The 22,157-nt window shown below is 48.7% G+C and overlaps 1 protein-coding gene across 2 annotated transcripts in view; it reads left to right on the top strand.

Annotated features, from left to right (window-relative positions):
* The first annotated feature begins 21,314 nt into the window (after positions 1-21,314).
* LOC119967138 (glutamate receptor ionotropic, kainate 2) overlaps positions 21,315-22,157 on the top strand; it is a 587,375-nt gene continuing 586,532 nt past the window's right edge. For both annotated transcript variants that reach the window (XM_038799270.1, XM_038799271.1), the window contains exon 1: positions 21,315-21,382. The gene's annotated coding sequence lies outside the window, so the exon portion shown is untranslated. The remainder of the gene's footprint in view (positions 21,383-22,157) is intronic.

Here is a 22,157-nt window from a genome sequence, read left to right as displayed (position 1 = left end):
CTCATGGCTCCGGAACTAAATCCCTCTACCAATAAAGGCCAACACACCATAGGCCTTCTTCACAACCCTATCAACCTGGGTGGCAACTTTCAGGGATCTATGTACATGGACACCGTGATCCCTTTGCTCATCCACACTACCAAGAATTTTACCATTAGCCAAATATTCCGCATTCCTGTTACTCTTTCCAAAGTGAATCACCTCACACTTCTCCACATTAAACTCCATTTGCCACCTCTCAGCCCAGCTCTGCAGCTTATCTATGTCCCTCTGTAACCTGCAACATCCTTCCGCACTGTCTACAACTCCACCGACTTTAGTGTCGTCTGCAAATTTACTCACCCATCCTTCTGCGCCCTCCTCTAGGTCATTTATAAAAATGACAAACAGCAACGGTCCCAGAACAAATCCTTGTGGTACGCCACTGGTAACTAAACTCCATTCTGAGTATTTCCCATCAACCACCACTCTCTGTCTTCTTTCAACTAGCCAATTTCTGATCCACATCTCTAAATCACCCGCAATCCCCAGCCTCCGTATTTTCTGCAATAGCCGACCGTGGGGAACCTTATCAAACGCTTTACTGAAATCCATATACACCACGTCAACTGCTCTACCCTTGTCTACCTGTTCAGTCACCTTCTCAAAGAACTCGATAAGGTTTGTGAGGCATGACCTACCCTTCACAAAACCATGCTGACTATCCCTAATCATATTATTCCTATCTAGATGATTATAAATCGTATCTTTTATAATCCTCTCCAAGACTTTACCCACAACAGACGTGAGGCTCACCGGCCTATAGTTACCGGGGTTATCTCTACTCCCCTTCTTGAATAAAGGGACCACATTTGCTATCCTCCAGTCCTCTGGCACTATTCCTGTAGCCAATGATGACATAAAAATCAAAGCCTCAGCAATCTCTTCCCTGGCTTCCCAGAGAATCCTAGGATAAATCCCATCAGGCCCCGGGGACATATCTATTTTCACCTTGTCCAGAATAGCCAACACTTCTTCCCTACGCACCGCAATGCCATCTATTCTAATAGCCTTGGTCTCAGCATTCTCCTCCACAAAATTATCTTTTTCATGAGTGAATACTGACGAAAAGTATTCATTTAGCTTATCTCCTCAGCCTCCACACACAACTTCCCACCACTGTCTTCTCATGTCCCCTCCTTGCCCATCTCAGCTCTCTCTTTAGATCCTTCCTCGCTTCCCTGTAACTATCAAGCGCCCCAACTGAAACTTCATGCCTCATCTTCACATGGGCCTCCTTCTTCCTCTTAACAAGAGATTCCACTTCTTTGGTAAACCACGGTTCCCTCACTCGACCCCTTCCTCCCTGCCTGACTGGTACGTACTGATCAAGAACACGCAATAGCTGTTCCTTGAACAAGCTCCACATATCCAGTGTGCCCAACCCTTGCAGCCTACTTCTCCAACCTACACATCCTAAGTCATGTCTAATGGCATCATAATTGCCATTCCCCCAGCTATAACTCTTGCCCTGCGGGGTATACTTATCCCTTTCCATCACTAATGTAAAGGTCACCGAATTGTGGTCACTGTCTCCAAAGTGCTCACCTACCTCCAGATCTAACACCTGGCCTGGTTCATTACCCAAAACCAAATCCCATGTGGCCTCATCTCTTGTTGCCCTGTCATCATATTGTGTCAGGAAACTCTCCTGCACACATTGTACAAAGAACGACCCATCTAATGTACATAGAACATAGAACATAGAACGATACAGCGCAGTACAGGCCCTTCGGCCCTTGATGTTGCACCGACATGGAAAAAAAAAAACTAAAGGCCATCTAACCTACACTATGCCCTTATCATCCATATGCTTATCCAATAAACTTTTAAATGCCCTCAATGTTGGCGAGTTCACTACTGTTGCAGGTAGGGCATTCCACGGCCTCACCACTCTTTGCGTAAAAAACCCACCTCTGACCTCTGTCCTATATCTATTACCCCTCAATTTAAGGCTATGTCCCCTCATGCTAGCCACCTCCATCCGCGGGAGAAGGCTCTCGCTGTCCACCCTATCTAACCCTCTGATCATTTTGTATGCCTCTATTAAGTCACCTCTTAACCTTCTTCTCTCTAACGAAAACAACCTCAAGTCCATCAGCCTTTCCTCATAAGATTTTCCCTCCATACCAGGCAACATCCTGGTAAATCTCCTCTGCACCCGTTCCAAAGCTTCCACGTCCTTCCTATAATGAGGCGACCAGAACTGTACGCAATACTCCAAATGCGGCCGTACTAGAGTTTTGTACAACTGCAACATGACCTCATGGTTCCGGAACTCAATCCCTCTACCAATAAAGGCCAACACACCATAGGCCTTCTTCACAACCCTATCAACCTGGGTGCCAACTTTCAGGGATCTATGTACATGGACACCGAGATCCCTCTGCTCATCCACACTACCAAGAATTTTACCATTAGCCAAATATTCCGCATTCCTGTTATTCTTTCCAAAGTGAATCACCTCACACTTCTCCACATTAAACTCCATTTGCCACCTCTCAGCCCAGCTCTGCAGCTTATCTATGTCCCTCTGTAACCTGCAACATCCTTCCGCACTGTCTACAACTCCACCGACTTTAGTGTCGTCTGCAAATTTACTCACCCATCCTTCTGCGCCCTCCTCTAGGTCATTTATAAAAATGACAAACAGCAACGGCCCCAGAACAGATCCTTGTGGTACGCCACTCGTAACTGAATTCCATTCTGAACATTTCCCATCAACTACCACTCTCTGTCTTCTTTCAACTAGCCAATTTCTGATCCACATCTCTAAATCACCCTCAATCCCCAGCCTCCGTATTTTATGCAATAGCCGACCGTGGGGAACCTTATCAAACGCTTTACTGAAATCCTTATACACCACACCAACTGCTCTACCCTCGTCTACCTGTTCAGTCACCTTCTCAAAGAACTCGATAAGGTTTGTGAGGCATGACCTACCCTTCACAAAACCATGCTGACTATCCCTAATCATATTATTCCTATCTAGATGATTATAAATCGTATCTTTTATAATCCTCTCCAAGACTTTACCCACCACAGACGTTAGGCTCACCGGCCTATAGTTACCGGGGTTATCTCTACTCCCCTTCTTGAACAAAGGGACCACATTTGCTATCCTCCAGTCCTCTGGCACTATTCCTGTAGCCAATGATGACCTAAAAATCAAAGCCAAAGGCTCAGCAATCTCTTCCCTGGCTTCCCAGAGAATCCTAGGATAAATCCCATCAGGCCCCGGGGACTTATCTATTTTCACCTTGTCCAGAATTGCCAACACTTCTTCCCTACGCACCTCAATACCATCTATTCTAATAGCCTTGGTCTCAGCATTCTCCTCCACAATATTATCTTTTTCTTGAGTGAATACTGATGAAAAGTATTCATTTAGTATCTCGCTTATCTCCTCAGCCTCCACACACAACTTCCCACCACTGTCCTTGACTGGCCCTACTCTTACCCTAGTCATTCTTTTATTCCTGACATACCTATAGAAAGCTTTTGGGTTTTCCTTGATCCTACCTGCCAAAGACTTCTCATGTCCCCTCCTTGCTCGTCTCAGCTCTCTCTTTAGATCCTTCCTCGCTTCCTTGTAACTATCAAGCGCCCCAACTGAAACTTCACGCCTCATCTTCACATAGGCCTCCTTCTTCCTCTTAACAAGAGATTCCACTTCTTTGGTAAACCACGGTTCCCTCGCTCGACCCCTTCGTCCCTAAACGAACTATATCTTTTCCAGTCAATATTTGGAAAGTTAAAGTCTCCCATAACAACTATGCTGTTACTTTCGCTCTTTTCCAGAATCATCTTCGCCATCCTTTCCTCTACATCCCTAGAACATAGATGTCGACAGATAGAGCTGAAACTGGTGTTTGAACACTCGTCAGTTAGCATCTAGTTTACCAGTTATCCTTAGTTGTCGTGGAGAGTGAGATTTCGCCATGAGTCCAGGATTATTCAGTATTTCGCAGTAACAGGCCTGTAAGCAGTCTGTTCTCGAACTTCCAGTCACATGCTCGTTTTTTCTGATAGCTAGATTCTCACTAATGTATCTAAATAGCTTCAGTAGGAAACCTGGTACCATGTTATATTACCATGATTAGTAGTAATATGTTGTATTCTTTATATTTTCTTCCAGCATGACCCAATGCAGTGCTGACAGAGAATATACCAATCAACAGATTGAAACAAAACTAATTTATCATTATGCCACTGATTAAATGGAGTTTGCATACTCTACTGAGCTATAGATGATAATAAATGACATTGAATTTGTCTTACAGTATTGAATACTCAATCTAGTCACTAACCACACTATTATCTAACCTTGTGCTATCTATCTCTAATTAACATTCAATCTGCTCTAACTTCTCACCATGCTTCTCTTCCTACTTCTCACAGAATTCCCTGACTTAAATACAGAGAATTAGTAAAGCCCTCTAGTGTTTGATTTACACAGTGATGTAATTATTAACCCTTCACTCACCTGACTATATACATATCATGACAGTCAGGTGACATGCTTCCTGTCGATCACCCCCTGGACCTGTGGGATGCCAGCAATGGTGGCAAACCTGCTGCCCGTGCAAACTGTGGGCTTGGTTCTTATTCAGGTTGATGTATTGTGCCATCCAGGCATACAGGTCGTCCGTTATGGTCCCGATGCACTTCTATATTGAGGTCTGTGATATCCCTGACTAGTCCGCACTCAGCACTTGGAAGGACCCCGTGCCGGAAAGGTGCAGGGCACCAGTCACCTTGACGGCTACCGCGAGTAGGGGTCCTCCATACCCATGCGGTTCCAGGTGCACTACGATGCAGCAGATATGCCATGCGGTCACCCAAGTCAGCCGGAGTCTTCAACCACATGCTCGGCCTGGCAGGTCCTTGAATGACAGGCGCTGCCGGTACATACGAGACCTGATCCGACGCCTCATCCCCACCTCCTCCTCGGCCTGTTGGGTGGCCGGCTGTCCATCCTCACCAGCTGGCTCCTGTTCCTCTGGGGCAGGCTCACAGCTGAAGGACCCTCCCCGAGCAGCTGCAGCTCGCACATGCGGATTGCGTCCTTGACAGGTGCGGTGGTTGGACAGATGCCAACTGATGTGTTGGGTAGGCTGGGTCTAGGTGGACTAAGTTTGATGCAGTGTAGTGAGAGAGAGACTTCCAAGACTCGATGAGATGCAGCACGATTTTATTCAACAGCTAACCATTTACATATCCGTCTGTGGGTTGACACTATGCTGACTTGACTGGAGGCCTGATGCTCGCCTGACCAGACTTGCTGACTAGCACATGGTGTTTGCACTGGCTACGTTCACGAGCTCAGACTGTTCCAGAGGCTGGATCCCGAAAAGAACGGGAAAGCTGGTGCCCTCTGGCTTTATAGTGGTTGTGTCCTGTCTGGTGATTGGCTGCTGTGTTCTGTGTGCTTACTGGTCATCCTGTGTGTCAATCACTGCCTGTCTGCACTCCATCATATACATGGATGTATATTATGACATCCCCCTCCCCCTTTTTTTAAGCTTGTGTTGAGGTAATAAATATTAAGGTGCATGTGCGTGAAAATGTGTATGTGTACGTGACTATATACGTTATATACTAAAATTGTCTTATATTCAAGGGAAGGTGTCGCTAGTGCAGATATAGGGCAGATGAAACAGTAAAAAAAACCGAAATTTACAGATGTCAAAACAATTAAGTAACAAATTTGTGCAAACATTCAGTGTAAAAGTTTAGTCTCTGTGGTGGGCGACGAATTCTGGTTGACCGCCTCAAGGGTGGATCAGGGGCCGCCTGCACTTGGATAGGCAATGCAGCGGGCGCAGAGGTCGGCAGGATTACTGATGGATTGGTGGCCTTGTGGCAGGGCTCGTCCCGAGGAAGCAATGTGTGAGGTGGGACATCACGGTTGGGTGGCGGACATGGAAGTCTGCGCAGCTCCCGCCTGTTGCGTCGTAGGAAGGAGCCATCAGCCATGCGAATGAGGAAAGATCTCGGGGCCACTTGCTTGACCACCACAGCTGTGGCGGACCAGCCGCCGTCAGGCAGCCATACACGAACTCGGTCAGCAGGGACCAGCTCGGGGAGATCCGTGGCATGAGCGCCGTATGCTGACTTCTGTTGGGCCCGAGACTGCTGCATCCTCTGTATGGCCGGGAAGTTGTCAAGGTCTGGAATGTGGATGGCTGGAACCGTTGTTCGCAGAGTGCAGTTCATGAGCATTTGTGCTGGAGACAACCCAGTGGACAGCAGGGTCGCTCTGTATGCCAACAGCGCCAGGTTGAAGTTGGAGCCCGAGTCTGCAGCCTTACAGAGTAATCGTTTGACTATGTGAACCCCTTTTTCTGCCTTCCCATTTGACTGCGGGTATAGGGGGCTGGATGTGACATGGCGAAAATTGTACAGCTGGGCAAAGTCAGACCACTTCTGGCTGTAAAAACAGGGGCCGTTGTCACTCATCACCGTGAGTGGTATGCCATGTCCAGCAAATGTTTCTTTGCATGCCTTAATCACCGCCACCGACGTGAGGTCAGATAGTCTCACCACTTCGGGGTAATTGGAAATGTAGTCGACCAGGAGGACATAGTCACGCCCCTTGGCGTGGAAAAGGTCGACACCGACTCTGGACCACAGGGAGGTTACCATTTCATGTTGCTGCAGAGTTCCTTTAGGTTGAGCTGGCTGAAATTTTTTACATGTAGGGCAGTTGAGGACCATGTTGGCAACGTCCTGGTTGATACCCGGCCAGTAGACTGCCGGGCTCTGCGTCGACATTTCTCGACCCCCAAGTGACCCTCGTGGAGTTGGCCGAGCACTATAGCTCGCATGCTCTGCGGGATTACGATTCTGTCAAGTTTCATGAGGATGCCGTCTACCACCGTCAGATTGTCCTTGATGTTGTAAAACTGGAGACACTGTCCCTTCTGCCAGCCATTCGTGAGGTGCTGCATCACCCGCTGGAGCAGAGGATCCCTGGCCGTCTCCTTATGAATCTGAATGACCGTCTCATCAGAGGCCGGAAAGTTGGAGGCACAGAATTGCACCGCCGTGTCGATTGTCAGTTTGCTCACACGGTGTGGTGATAGATCTGGAAAGGGCATCTGCAAAAATGAGTTCCTTGTCTGGGGTGTAGACCAGGTCAAATTCATAGTGGCATAGCTTGAAAAGGATTTGTTGCAGCCGTGGCGTCATGTCATTGAGGTATTTTTGGATGATGTGGACCAATGGTCTGTGGTCCGTCTCAACCGTGAATTTTGGGAGGCCATACACATAGTCGTGGAACTTGTCGATTCCCGTTAAGAGGCCCAGGCATTCCTTCTCAATCTGAGCGTGCTGTTGCTCAGTGGGCCTCATGGCTCTGGAGGCATATGCAACTGGGGCCCAGGAGGAGGAGTCATCCCGTTGGAGGAGCACCGCCCCAATACCGTCCTGGCTCGCATCAGTGGATAGGTGTGGTCTCTTTCGCGGGGTCGAAAAATGCCAGCACCGGGGCTTTGGTGAGTTTTGCCCTCAGCTCATGCCATTCTTGCTCATGAACGGGCAGCCACTGGAATTCCGTCGATTTTCTGTCGAGATGGGAGAGGGCTGTGGTGTGTGACGCCATGTTGGGGATGAACTTCCCAAGGAAGTTGGCCATCCCTAGAAAGCGGAGGACCGCCTTCTTGTCCTCTGGGGTCTTCATGGCGTTGATCGCCGAAACCTTGTCAGCATCTGGCTGCACGCCTCGCTGCAAGATGTGTTCGCCAAGGAATTTGAAAATGAAAGGAAATGAAAATCGCTTATTGTCACAAGTAGGCTTCAAATGAAGTTACTGTGAAAAGCCCCTAGTCGCCACATTCCGGCGCCTGTTTGGGGAGGCTGATATGGGAATTGAACCGTGCTGCTGGCCTGCCTTGGTCTGCTTTAAAAGCCAGTGATTTAGCCCCGTGTGCTAAACCAGCCCCTTTTGATTTCTGAATTTGATTTCTGATTGACCGAATGAGCATTTGGCCCTGTTGAGTCAGGGGCCATGCTCGTGGATCCTGTGGAATACCTGCTTACGGCGATCGATGTGCTCTTGAGGACCAGATTATGACATTGTCAACATACACTCGCACCCCTTCGATGCCCTCCATCATTTGTTCCATTATGCGGTGAAATACCTCTGAGGCAGAGATGATGCCAAAAGGTATCCGGTTGTAGCAGTAGCGACCAAACAAGATATTGAATGTGCACAGCTTGCGACTGGATGCATCCAGCTGAATTTGCCAGAACCCCTTGGAAGTGTCCAGCTTTTTAAAGAGTTTGGCATGAGCAATCTCGCTGGTCAACTCTTCTCACTTTAGTATCGGGTAATGTTCCCTCATGATGTTGCGGTTCAAATCTTTGGGGTCTATACAGATTCGAAGCTCCCCTGACGGCTTCTTGACACAGACCATGGAGCTTACCCAGTCCGTGGGTTCTTTGACCTTTGACATGATGCCCTGGTCCTGGAGGTCTTGCAACTGCTGCTTGAGGTGGTCCTTGAGGGGTGCCAGTACCCGATGTGGTGTATGAACCACAGGCGCGGCGTTTGGATTCAGTAGGATTTTGTATCGGTATGGGAGTTTGCCCATCCCGTCGAACACACTCTGGTACTCCGCTATGATGTCATCAATTGGAGCCTGGAAGTTTTCATCAGGTGAGGCCGTCGCCTGTGAGGATGACATGGTGTGGACTCGCTGAACCAGGTTCAGGGGTTTGCAGGCCCGAGCACCAAACAGGGATGCTCTGTCATGTCCTACGATCTCAAATCTCAGCGTCGCTTTAAATGACTTGTTGGAAACTCCAAGTTGACAGGAGCCACTGGCAGCAATAGCATTGCCATCGTAGTCAAGGTGCTGGTAGGCCGGTGGAAGAATGCTTGGTCTGACACGGATGGTGTCGAGATCGGATTTTGAAATGTGGTTCGCTGATGCGCCGGAGTCCAGCTTGAAACAGACGCGAGCCTTGTTCACTGTGAGGACAGCACACCACTCGTCGTCAGGATCCACACTTAGGATTGGGAGGTGTTGCACCAACTTCGGGAAAGGCAGCGCATGCTTAGTAATAATGCCCACCCGGAATGGGGATTTGAGGCACTCAGCGTCTGGATCAGTTGGGCTGTCGGGGTTGGAGTCTGGCATGGCCTGCTGTATTGAATGAATGCTTCTGCGCCGTGGCTGGGATCGCTGGATGCTGGGCAGTGGAGCAGATCTGCAAAGGGCTGCGTAGTGGCCAAGCTTGCCACACTGTAGACACCGTCGTGATTTGGCGGGACATTGCCGCTTTAAATGGGCGGAGCCACAATTTGGACACGTCATGATGCCAATGTCAGCGCGTTCCGTGCTCCAACGCGCATGCGCAGTGCGGTTGCATGACGTACGCACCTGCGCAGGCTGGTCATCGGTCTCGCCGTCCCCTCGGTCGTGGCGCGCATGCGCTGGAGCCCGGGAAAAGCGCGCAAAATGGCCACTCTCATCAAGACTGAGGCCCTGCATTTGTGTGATAGTCTGTGCCCATTCCGCCTTGTGGGGGCTGAGCTTTCCCATTTCTGCTGCCCTGTTGTGGGAGTACCGGTTGTTAGCATGCTCGTGGAGAACGCATGTTTTGATGGCGATGGTGAGGGTGAGCTGCTTGACTTTCAGGAACTGCTGGCGATGGGAATCGGAGTGGACCCCGAAAACAATCTGATCGCGGATCATGGAGTCAGTTGTGGAATCATAGTTACATGACTGCATGAGGATGCGGAGATGGGCCAAAAAGGATTGAAAAGGTTCATCCTTACCCTGAAGCCTCTGCTGGAAAACGTAACGTTCAAAGCTCTCATTCACCTCAATGTCGCAGTGGCTGTCGAACATCAGCAGGACTGTTTTAAATTTAGTCTTGTCTTCGCCTTCAGTGAATGTAAGGGAGTTGTAGATGTGGATGGCGTGGTCCCCGGTTGTGGAGAGGAATAGTGCGATCTTCCTGGCGTCCGATGCGGCCTCGAGGTCGGTGGCTTCAAGGTAGAGTTGGAACTTCTGTTTGAAAATCTTCCAGTTTGCACCGAGGTTGCCGGCGATGTGGAGCTGCGGAGGAGGGCGGACGTTGTCCATGTCACCGGATGGCTGCTTGCTGGTCAACGGAAATTCACTGAAGGTAGATCCGTCAATTTTCAGCTTCCAAAACTGGTACCGTGATGTGTTCAGTAGGCTGGGTCTGGGTGGACTGCGTTTGATGCAGTGTAGCGAGAGACAGACTTCCAACACTCGATGAGATGCAACACGATTTTATTTAACAGCTAACTATTTTACATATCCGACTGTGGGTTAACACTATGCTGACTTGACTGGAGACCTGAGGCTAGCCTGACCAGACTTGCTGACTGCCACATGGTGTTTGTACTAGCTGCTGCTCACGAACTCTGACTGTCTCAGAGGCTGGATCCCGAAAAGAGTGGGAAAGCTGGTGCCCTCTGGCTTTATAGTGGTCATGTCCTGTCTGGTGATTGGCTGCTGTGTTCTGTTTGCTTACTGGTCATCCTGTGTGCCAATCGCTGCCTGTCTGCACTCCATTATATACATAGATGTATATTATGACACCAACCACTCCTGATTACAAAATCCATTGTCTGCAGGGGGTAATAGGCAGACATGTTAGAATGATAGTTACCTCAGTGCCCAATCAGGTCCGACAGGCTACACGGTGGCCTTGGCCTGCACTACAGCCCATGCACCCGCATGTGTCCCCTTCTCCTGTTTCCACCCCCAACCCCAACCATTTCCCATAATGCTTTGCCCTCCACACTGCACCCCAGGCCCCATCGTGCCTGGCACTGGGGGGAGGGGGGGGGGCCTCAGTGGGCAGTGATACCGGTGGCTGGCGCATCCCATGCCAGTGGTACGCTCTACGGGCCCTGTCATGCACCCTCCTTTCGGATCTGCTGTGGGCATTCTTTGTGTGATCCCTCACCAGCAGGATGGCGCCTGGCTGTGGTGGTGGTGGTGGGGAGGGGGGGGGTGGGGTGTTCAGTGAACTTTGCGTGTAACCATGGGCCACGGTGGGTTGTCAGTGGGGTGTGTAGCCGAATGGTTGCCGTGCAGGCCATGGCAATGGTGATCTATGCCTGTACATCCCCATCCTGGTGGGACACGCGACCCCACAGTTCATCCCCTGATTAATAGGACTCTGCTTCATTTTGTTGCCTCGGCAAGGAACGCCCTGTCGAGGCCCTGACGAGCTCCGCATTCAAAAATGCCGTCCCTATCTTGAGACCACCGTGGCGCATGGACCCTCCCCAACACACCCATAAAGGGGTCATTGAGCCCTCCACACCCCACTTCATAAGGGCAGGGCACCCCCAAGCCCAATCCCCGGCATGGGCCAAATGCCACCTGGGAAAATTGCACTGCTATTCTGGCACCCTGGCAATGCCCCTGCCAGGCTGATAGTGCCATGATATCCATGTGGCATTGGGGTTCCACCGTGCCCAGAAGCTGACCACCCAGGGGCTCCTTATTGTCTGGACGTTCCCCCTCCCCCCTCCCCCCACTGTGGTGCAGGTACGCCAGGTAACGGAAAACTGGTTTTATTGACTGATTTATAGGGATAGAGGGAGTTTCCTGTCAGCAACACCCAAAGGCTCAGGGGCAGAGACAGAATTCCTATCATTGTGGACCTGCATAGTGCAGTGTCTTTAGGAAACAGATGAAAATACCTTCCAGGACAGAGTTTCCTAGGGATAAATGTAATATTTAATTGATAAGTATGCTTTTGGTTTGTTTTATTAGTTAGTCAATACGTGTATTCTTGTTTATTTTGCTCATGTTCAATATATTTTGGTATTATTTGCTAATTCTGTGATTGAGTCTATGCCTGATGAGCATATCGCTGACAAACTAATTCAGTTTAAAGGGTTAATTTGGGATCCAATAATTAGGCTGCAATGAACTAAATTAAATCAAGTCTTCATTTATCAAAACTCTCATTTTTAAACGTGCATCCCACAAGGTTCAACATGTTATTAAGCCTCACTGACCCGCCACATTGCAAATGATGAAGTTATTCTGCTTAAATTCTGTCTAACTGTCATTTGGTTTAGCTAACTTCTCTCAGTGAGCCGCAAATCACACAAAGTCCAAACGACACCTAAAAACCGCTCCCAGCAAACACTTGGATGAATTCAGAACAGAGAGCCTTCCTGAGCTCCACCTATCTCCATGATGATGTAGCCTGCCCCACTTGTTGAAGTTAATTATCTCTAATTTACTGTTCTTTTTCGATCTGGCAAAGTAAATGGGTTTTACAGTCTTTCAAAATAAACCAAATGCTTTTAAACTAATTTAGTTCCAGCTCCCAAAACAAAAACAGCTCCCCGGAATGGGTGGCATGGCCGCACAGTGGGTAGCACTATTGCTTCACAGTGCCAGGGTCCCAGGTTTGATTCCCGGCTTGGGTCACTGTCTGTGCGGAATCTGCACGTTCTCCCTGTGTCTGCGTGGGTTTCCTCTGGGTGCTCCGGTTTCCTCCCACAAGTCCCGAAAGATGGGCTTGTTAGGTGAATTGGACATTCTGAATTCTCCCTCAGTGTATTCTCGGTGTCCATGTACATAGATCCCTGAAAGTTGCCACCCAGGTTGATAGGGTTGTGAAGAAGGCCTATGGTGTGTTGGCCTTTATTGGTAGAGGGATTGAGTTCCGGAGCCATGAGGTCATGTTGCAGTTGTACAAAACTCTAGTACGGCCGCATTTGGAGTATTGCGTACAATTCTGGTCGCCTCATTATAGGAAGGACGTGGAAGCTTTGGAACGGGTGCAGAGGAGATTTACCAGGATGTTGCCTGGTATGGAGGGAAAATCTTATGAGGAAAGGCTGATGGACTTGAGGTTGTTTTCGTTAGAGAGAAGAAGGTTAAGAGGTGACTTAATAGAGGCATACAAAATGATCAGAGGGTTAGATAGGGTGGACAGCGAGAGCCTTCTCCCGCGGATGGAGGTGGCTAGCACGAGGGGACATAGCCTTAAATTGAGGGGTAATAGATATAGGACAGAGGTCAGAGGTGGGTTTTTTACGCAAAGAGTGGTGAGGCCGTGGAATGCCCTACCTGCAACAGTAGTGAACTCGCCAACATTGAGGGCATTTAAAAATTTATTGGATAAGCATATGGATGATAAGGGCATAGTGTAGGTTAGATGGCCTTTAGATTTTTTCCATGTCGGTGCAACATCGAGGGCCGAAGGGCCTGTACTGCGCTGTATCGTTCTATGTTCTATGTACCGAACAAGCGCTGGAATGTGGCGATGATGGGGTGTTCACAGTAACTTAATTGCAGTGTTAATGTAAGCCTACTTGTGACAATAAAGATGACAATTATTATTATTATCTTGAGAGGGTTGCAGACAGCATGACCGGAATTGTCTGTTCCAGAGACCGCTCCCAAGTTTCTGGTTGACGACATCAGCAGTATGCTGGACGCCGTCGAGGAGACGAGTGGCAGCCCCTTCCCCAGGGTTGGGCTGAGATAGCAGCCACCTATTATGAACAAAGCCTTGGAGGGTGTGGCAGAGGCAGTGAGTGCTGGCAGCTTCACCAAACAGTGTGCAATGTAAGAAGAAGATGAAAAACCTCCTTTTGAGCAGCCCGGATGTGCCCCTGGCATGACTCCCATCCTTGACCTCACATCTTCCCCCAATCCCCTATACTCAAGTAACACCCCATCTGCCACCATGTTCCCCAGAACTAATCCTCCAGGAACCTCCAGCACATTCCCTGCACTCTTTGACCAGATGTGTTGCCTACACATGCCAGCAGCTAAACCTCTCCCCCATTAAACTGGCATGCCAACATCTCACTATGTCCTTTCTGTGTCCACAAGGATAAAGTGGGTTATAATCGTAGGGAGCATCAGAAGACAGGCAGGGGAATCCCAAAGGTTCAGGTCCACACTCCCTTTGATGAAGGGGCCATGGAACCCGCGGTGGAGGCCAAAAAGAGGGCAGTGGCTGACGTGGACTTCGGTATGCAGCGAGGAAGTGAGAGTCCAATGCAAGTCTGACGTCCCGCTCTCAGGTGGGTCCATGCTCTCCCACAGATCTGTCCTTCCCGCATCCTTTGTCTTCTAACACCCTCATCAGACAAGGCCGGGTCATCTGGGGTCACAACCACCCATCCAGACCCTCGGAACACCCCAGAACACAACTCTAGGGAAGGCACTGTGTCTTTGGTACTGCTTTTACCTGCACCATCCACCATCGCAGAGGCTACCACCTCCAGTGAGTAATGTTAGTGATCAGGCTCCTGGGTCACCCTCTGGTGAGCACCACACACATACTGCAGCGCATCAGGTGGGGGGAGAGACTCCCGAGGGAGCGGACAGTCAGAGTGATGTCTAATCCCAGGAATAGCTGACACCAAGACAGATGTGCCACCTCTGGAAAAGATGATCGCATCACTGGTGCAGATGCAACTTCAGAGTCAAAATGTACAGGAGGAGGTGTTAGTAACATTCTAGTTCCTGCAGGAATAGCTGGAGGAGTCCAATGGACTTCAGGTGCAGGAGGTGTTGCCGGAAATGCATGGTAGCCCGGCCAACACTGCAGTGGAAGGCCTGGGGCGTCTTCACACAAACACCCGAAAGTTGGCAGGTGCATCCAGGCCCAGGAACTCCAGAGGACACCCACCAAGGGCACCACAGGGCAAAGGCAGGGGCAAGCAGTACGTCGTCTCCACTCCTGATGTGCTGTCTGGGAAAACACATAGAAAGAGCGGTGGAGTACAAAAGATGAGAAAGATAGACGACACATAAATTGGCTTTGATATAGTAGATCATACATAATCAGGGGGAAGAGGACACAAGTTGGAAATACGCATCATCAAACACCAGTCTGGCCTGCCTCTAACCTCTGGTTGGGTGGATGGGCTGGGGCTGGGTGTTGGGCAGTTACCAGGTGACAACATCCCCAATGTGACAGCATCCCCAGTGAATGATCCCAAACCGTTCATCATCTCCCACCAACATCACCCCCGCCCACCCCACCCCCCACCCCCCAGCGTCCCAGGGGCTCATATGAAGGAGTCCCCACCCCACAACCAGGGATCATCTGGGTTGACATTAGTATTTTATCTACAAGAAAAAGTCAGACTTTGTCAGATAGAGCTCATCTCACGGCGAGCATTACTCTGGATTTCTGGATTACTAGTCACTACACACTGTCTTCCCTGCTGGTGGGCCTGGTCCAGGTTAAAGCGCATACAGATAGATTTCCAGGTGCATAGGGCGTCCGTGACATCTGAGATTCACCTGTCCGTGGACGATTGCGCGATCCGGCACAGATTCCCGCATGAGCACTGAAATGGGCCAGAGGCATAGGGCTTAAGGGCCACTGTCAACTTGACAGCCACCAGGAGTGGGTATCCTGTTCCTGACCCTCACAGTGCCAGGTGCACCACCCATCTGGCACAGGTGTCGTACAGTCACCTTGGTGACCTGAAGTCATTGGCAGCTCCTCGGAGGACAAGCAGCAATGGTAGAATTTGGTCTGATGTTGCACCGCCTTCGTACCTTCTGATTAACCTGGTGAACAGATGGCTCTTGAGCCTCACGGTTGGCCCCTGGTGCTCAGGGCGGCCTGGACCATCCACCAGCCAATCACAGGCTGGGCTCTGGTGCCACCTGACCTGCATCAGCCAATTACATCCTGTGTTCAGGTATCACCTGACCTGATAGGTGAGCAGCACGGTAGCACAGTAGTTAGCACAGTTGGTTCACAGCTCCAGGATGCCAGGTTCAATTCCGGCTTGCATCACTGTCTGTGTGGAGTGTGCTAGGGGGCGCCAGACTCGGGTCCCGCGCATGCGCAGTTGGGCCGGCGCCAACCAGCGCATGCGCGGTGGCCGCACTCCCCCAGGGCGGCCACCCTCCGGTCCGTCCCCTCGGTCCGCTCCCCCCCCGGCCCCGCCCCCCCCGGCCCCGCCCCCCCGGCCCCCGCCCCCCCGGCCCCGCCCCCCCCGCCCCCCCCCCCCCGCCCCCCCCCCCCCAAGGGCGCCGAAGTTCAGCTTGCCGGGGCGCCAGCAACCCTAGGGCCGGCGCTGCCTCCCACAGTCCAAAGATGTGCGGTTTAGGTGAATTGGCCATAATAAATTATCCTTAATGTCCAAAACGTTGGGTTACGGGGATAGGTGGAGGGCTTAAGTGGGGTGCTCTTTCCAAGGGCCGGTGCAGACTTGATGGGCTGAATGCTGAATGGTCTCCTTCCACACTGTAAATTCTATGATTCTATGATTCTATGACCTTCCCTATGTGTGAACCCTATTCCCCCACCCCCGGAAAAGCCCGACTTAGCTTTGGAGAAGGACACTTGACAGAAATATCTTCACAGCCTATAGATCACTTGATCAGTGCCCCAATCAGTTGAGGCAGCAGAGGTGGATAAGGGTACTGGTTCTGAGCCAGGGTTAGGCTTGGCTGAGACTGGCTGGATTCTGGCATAGTGATTAGCGAGTGTTATTAATTAGTGTCAGGTTGAATTGGTGGTGACTGGGAGGACTGCGGTGTGCTGCAGAATTCCAACCCTGAGAGCAATTTGCAGGAGAAGTTGCAAGAACATGTGTGTGCGTGGGTTTCCTCCGGGTGCTCCGGTTTCCTCCCACAGTCCAAAGATGTGCGGGTTAGGTGGATTGGCCATGCTAAATTGCCCGTAGTGTCCTAAAAAGTAAGGTTAAGGGGGGGGGGGGGGTTGTTAGGTTACGGGTATAGGGTGGATACGTGGGTTTGAGTGGGGTGATCATTGCTCGGCACAACATCGAGGGCTGAAGGGCCTGTTCTGTGCTGTACTGTTCTGTGTTCTATGTTCTATGTGGTGAACAGTGACCACAATTCCGTAAGTTTTCGGAAAATCATGGAACAGGACGAGTCTTGTCCCGGGGTTAATCTGCTAAATTGGGGGAAGGCACACTACAACCAGATTAGGCAGGATTTGGAGGCTGTTGTTTGGGAGAGGCTGTTTGAGGGTAAATCCACATTTGACATGAGCAGTTGACGGGAGTGCAAGACAGGCGTGTGCCGGTAAAAAGGAAGGACAGGAAAGGCAGAATTCGGGAATCATGGATGACCAGGGAAATTGAGAATATTGTCAAAAAGAAGGTACATGCAACTAAAAACATATGAAGCACTTGAAGAATACAAGAAAGTAGAAAAGAACTCAAGCAGGGAGTTAGGAAGGCAAAAGGGGCCACAAAATGTCCTTGGCAGAAGGATTAAGGAGAATCCCAAGGCATTTTATACGTATATTAGGAACAAGAGAGTAGTTAGAGAAAGAGTTGGTCCACTCAAGGACAAAGGAGGGAAATTATGTGTAGAACCAGAGTAAGTGAGGTCCTTAATGAATATTTTCCATCGGTATTCACAAAGGAGAGGGACACATTGATTGATGGTGTCTCAGAAGGATGTGTAAACACTTTAGAACAGGTTGTTATTATGAGGAAGTGTTAGGTATGTTAAAAAACATTAAGGTAGACAGATCATCCATGATCTTATCAAATGGCTCAGCAGGCTTGAGGGGCTGGATGGTCTACTTCTGCTCCTAATCTATATGCTTTTATGTTTGTATGTTCATATGATGCCATACAACATGCTGGAGGTTGTTCTCCGTGGGAAGGTGGGACTTTATTTCCACAGTGACTGTGAGGTGGTCATTCCTACCAACACTGTCATTGACAGATGTATATGTGACAGATAGATTGCTAAGGTGTTTCATTTCTGCTGATTCCCTCATCACCTGCCACAGGCCCAACCTGGCAGATATGTCCTTCAGGACTCAGCCAGCTCGAGTGGTAGTGGAGCTTCCAAGCACTCTTGGTAATGGACGCAACACCTCCCAACTAGAATACATTCTGTGCCCTTGTTACCATCAGTGTTTATTCCAAGTGGTGCTGAATGTGGAGGAGAACTGGTTCATCAGCAAATCAAGGCAGGGTGGTGTATGGTAATCTACATGAGGTTTACTTACCTGTATTTGTCCTGCTTCATGGGGTCCTTCATCATTATCGAGGATGCCCGGGAAACTCCTTCCCAATCCTATGCCACTGTGCCATCACTACTGAAGGATCTGTGCTGCCGATGGGACAGGACGTACCCAGAGAAGTATCTGGGACAAGTGTCTATGAGGTATGATTCATTTAGTGTGACTATGTATGGGGTTCACTTTTATTTATGATCTCTCTCCACAGAATAATATACATAACATTCACACGATTGGTCTCAAACCTGACTTAAAGGTACTGAATAATAAATTTATGTTACCATTCATTTTAGAATTGGTGTTTGAGTCTGAGTGGCAGTACTTAATGGGAGGAAGGTTCAGCACTAATTTCATCTGGTCTTTCAATGTGTTTGTGCATGTCTAATTTTTTGTTACAATTAACGCACATTCTCTTTCATGTTTTCAATTAACCTCATTCCTGAGAAGACTGTTATCTCTTAAACTGTTGCAGTTGAAATTGTTAGTTTGATATTGCTGCTTTCTCTCGTCTGGGCTGCAGGGTATATTTAATTGGATTTAGTCTTTTAGACTTTTGGTAAGTAATATATGCATTGTGACCTGAAGTAGCTTCTGTTTCATTTAAGCCTTTTTGTTTTAGGTTTACGCTGTGCAAAAAGGTGCATTAAAAAATCAATTAAGCTTAATTTTGATAAATACACGATTGGCTTGCCAGGAAATAGTCTGCTTGGATCATGATTATGCTGGGATTGGAGCTTCTGGTTGACTTGTTTCAAAAAAGAAATGTCCAATTTGTAATATTTGTATGTGACCCATTTAATCAGACACTAAGCACATTAACCTGCATGAAAATTCTATTATACAGTGCAAAATATATTTTGCAGGAAGTTGCAATTGTGTGAAAGATGTCTGATCGATTGGCTAATTAATATGCGAGGTGCTTGAACTAAGAATTAGAAAAAAAACGGGATTGGATTGGATTTGTTTGATGTGTGAATCCTTCCCTTGGAACTAATACATATATTCCCCTGGAGATAAATTTAATGGTTTCACACTTGGTATTATCCTTAGTGCCTCATTGTTATTTAATACACTTTAAGAAAATCTTTACTCTATTAGCTCAGTGCATTAATTCAACAAGTAGCTAAGACATACAACTCAGGTCAGTTCTCTATTTTGTGCTGAGTTTGAGGATCTTTGCCAGATGGGCAGTTTCAGTGTTTCAGTTAAGCTGAGCACCCCTAGGTTAGGGTGGGCAATTTGGTGAGCTGCCTGTCTGAAATTTGACATGAGGAAATGGGGAGAGGAGAGCAACAAGATTTCCAAGCCTGACACTGTCTGCTGCCGATCAGATATGAAGAGGCACCACAGAAATGCTAATGAGGACTGTATCACGCAATACCTTCAGGGGAGAGGGTAGGAAGAAAATTGTATTTAAATATGGCTGAAGGGGAAATGGCAATGAGTGACCATGGGGGAGTACAGTCAATGATTTACAATGGCAGTGCTGATAGAGCTGGAAAAAGAGAATGATCAGAGGTGTATGATAACAGCAGTGATAGAGTCATTGTTAGTGATGGGAATTACTCATTAGTGCTTCTTCACTGTTATCTATTATCAATCAAATATTATACCATGCATACATCACAGTCAACTACAACTTTATCCCCTCAAAATTCAAAGTTATTTTTGGTATATTACTGGCCGAATACTGGACACATACAGCACAGACGAAAGAGAAAATGCTGGAAAATCTCAGCAGGTCTGGCAGCATCTGTAGGGAAAGAAAAGAGCTAACGTTTCAAGTCCGATGACTCTTTGTCAAAGTCATCAGAGTTGAGTCACCAGACTCGAAACTTTAGCTCTTTTCTCTCCCTACATATGCTGCTAGACCTGCTGAGATTTTCCTGCATTTTCTCTTTCGTTTCAGATTCTAGCATCCACAGTAATTTGCTTTTTTAGATACAGCACAGGTTTGGTGACATAGTGGTTAGCACTGCTGCTTCAAAGCACCAGGGACCAGGGTTCGATTCTGGCCTTGGGTGAAAGTCTGTGCTGAGTTGCACTTTCTCCCCGTGTCTGCGTGGGTTTCCCCTGGGTGCTCTGGTTTCCTCCCACAGTCCAAAGATGTGCAGGTTTGGTGGATTGGCCATGATAAATTGCTCCTTAGTGTCCAAATATTAGGCGGGGTTACTTGGCTAGGGGCTGGGGGAGTGGGCCTGGGTAGGGTGCTCTTTCAGAGGGCCTGTGCAAACTCGATGGGCTGAATGGCCTCCTTCTGCAATGCAGGGATTCTATTATGTAACTACCCCACTATCCCTGAGCTTGCCGCCTGCACGACATTGCCGGAGAAAAGACAAAAAAGGCTGGAAATATTCAGCAGGTCTGGCAGCATCTGTGGAGAGAGAAACAGAGTTAAAGTTTGGGGTCAATGACATGTCATCAGCTCACCCTCCGGGGCACTTTCCTCCCACATTTTGAATGAAGTTACAGTGCTTGTATAGATATCATGGTCGCGGGTTAATCTGATTACTTCTGATTAATAGAGCGCTTTTAACGAAATGAATGTGTATATTACAAGAAAGAACTGCACACCAGTTATTGATGCCCCGCGGGAACTGTAGCTGGCCGCTTGCTCTCGCGCGCGTTGTTCAGCGGCACTTTGGAGTCAGGCAATTGATACTCTCTTGTGTTGGATATTATTATAACCTGAAGCCAGCAAATTAAATGTGACTGTCCATCACAGGAACAGGCAACTCGGTGCTACTTCCACGCATACTTAGAAATTAAATAGCCTAATAATGTAACCAAACAAAAGAAAACGATCAATGAAACTGGCATGCCGAATCCGGGGCTGCTGCATAATTTATTTGCATGGTTGTGCAGTCCTCCAGACAATATTTTGCTAAAAATGCTTTCAACGACAATTTACATTCGCTTTTCGATTGATCTCTCTCTCGGGACTCAATATGCAGTAAAGTGCAGATAACTGTCAGAACTGCCAGAAGCGTCAATAGATGTATTGATCTGATCAATGGACAGATCGCTCTGTACAGATATGCCAAATCCGAATCAAAGGGAGGCTTCCCAACATCCGCCAGAGTGTCACAATGCAGAACATTGCTCCCTGTAAGTGTTTGCCAGAGAACGGTTAGCGTCTATTTTTAACTTGCCGAGCACAATCGAATGGGGTTGATCTTCTCTTTTGGGACGCGGTCAGGCTGCCGCCGCCAGTCCCCCCCGTTAGGGGGCGCGACTCTCCCACGGTAAGAGCAGCAGAGCCGCTGCAGCGCTGGGCAGAGCGGAGCAACCGCGGCGCTCAACGCCACTGGCAGCTGCGCCCCCAGGCTCGGAGCAGTTCAAGGTAAGCAGCAAATTTGTTCACTGGGGTTCCAAGTGGGACTGGCTTCATTTTTTTTTTGTCATGCAAATAAACGTCGATGCACAGAAATGGGGATCGAGGGTCTGGGCAGAATGTCCTGACTGCAAAATTCCTTCTGCAAACAGCGCTGAGGTGTGAGTGAGTGAGGAGTGAGTGAGCGAGTGATCTGTTCGACAATTTCTGGACTCCATAAGCAGGAGCAGTACAGATGCACCTGTGGAAATGAAGGTGCAAACGCTGTTAGGAGAATCAGAGGCCACTATTTGGAATGCGATGCATAAAGTGAACGAGAAGATATAATATCCTGGTTGCTGGTGTCTTTCTGGTGACTACGGACACGCTTCGTTAGTGGTGAAGGGTCTTTGTTGGAGCTCCGTTTTTTTAAATTTAAGTTAATGCATCAGTATGAAGAGGAGGTGGAAATAGGGAGCAGTAACCAATTCTGAAACTATCTTCGTGCCATTTAGCGCTCACATGTTCCGGCCAATCGGCTGCAATGGGTGGTGCGGATCTGTAATAGATTCTGTGCAAACTTGAAATTCATGCTGGGTGCTTTCCCCTGCAAGTCGGAGCACACTTGTTTTTATTGGTCAACGATCAGTTTGACACCCAACCCTCTGGTCTGGCACAGAGTCCTGTGCAGTAATGTCCCTTTCAATCCTTGCCATTTCTTCACTTAAGCACTAAGTTTCGGGCAGTCTTTAACAAAGCCACCTCACAGTGCAAGGGAACTCGTCTCCCAGTTGAAAGCCCTGGG

This window comes from Scyliorhinus canicula, chromosome 6 (assembly GCF_902713615.1).
Source record: "Scyliorhinus canicula chromosome 6, sScyCan1.1, whole genome shotgun sequence".
NCBI lineage: Eukaryota > Metazoa > Chordata > Chondrichthyes > Carcharhiniformes > Scyliorhinidae > Scyliorhinus > Scyliorhinus canicula.
This window is presented reverse-complemented; position numbering and strand designations above follow the sequence as displayed.